Source organism: Solanum tuberosum, unplaced genomic scaffold (genome assembly GCF_000226075.1).
Source record: "Solanum tuberosum cultivar DM 1-3 516 R44 unplaced genomic scaffold, SolTub_3.0 scf00051, whole genome shotgun sequence".
Taxonomy (NCBI): domain Eukaryota; kingdom Viridiplantae; phylum Streptophyta; class Magnoliopsida; order Solanales; family Solanaceae; genus Solanum; species Solanum tuberosum.
The window spans coordinates 624126-624706 of NW_006238978.1; positions in this window are offsets into that span (position 1 = coordinate 624126).

The window sequence follows — 581 nt, forward strand, 5'->3', positions numbered from 1 at the left end:
GCGGGTTGAACTAGCTGCGTATCAGCTGAAGGATGTTTCTAGAACATGGTTTGACCAGTGGAAAGTGGGCAGGGCTGAGAATGCACCACCGGCGAGTTGGGCCTCTTTTGAGGAAGCTTTCTTGGGGCATTTCTTTCCTCGAGAATTGAGAAAGGCCAAGGTACGTGAGTTCCTTACACTTAAGCAGGAGTCCCTGAGTGTTCATGAGTATAGTTTGAAGTTCACCCAACTATCCCGCTATGCTCCAGAGATGGTTGCGGACATGAGGAATAGAATGAGCTTGTTTGTTGCTGGGCTGTCTCGGTTGTCGAGTAAGGAAGGTAGGGGCTGCAATGCTTATTGGGGACATGGACATATCTAGATTAATGGTCTATGTATAGCAGGTTGAGGAAGAGAAGTTGAGGGATAGGGAAGAGTTCAGGAGTAAGAGAGCCAAGATCGGTAATGAGCCTGGGCAGCAGAAAGGTAATGTGAATCGTCCGTCCTTCCAAGAAAGGGAAAAGGGACTTGCTCCATCATCTGTTAGCGCACCCGCACCAAGATACAGAGGTGGTCATAATAGCCAGAATTCGAAGGACTTT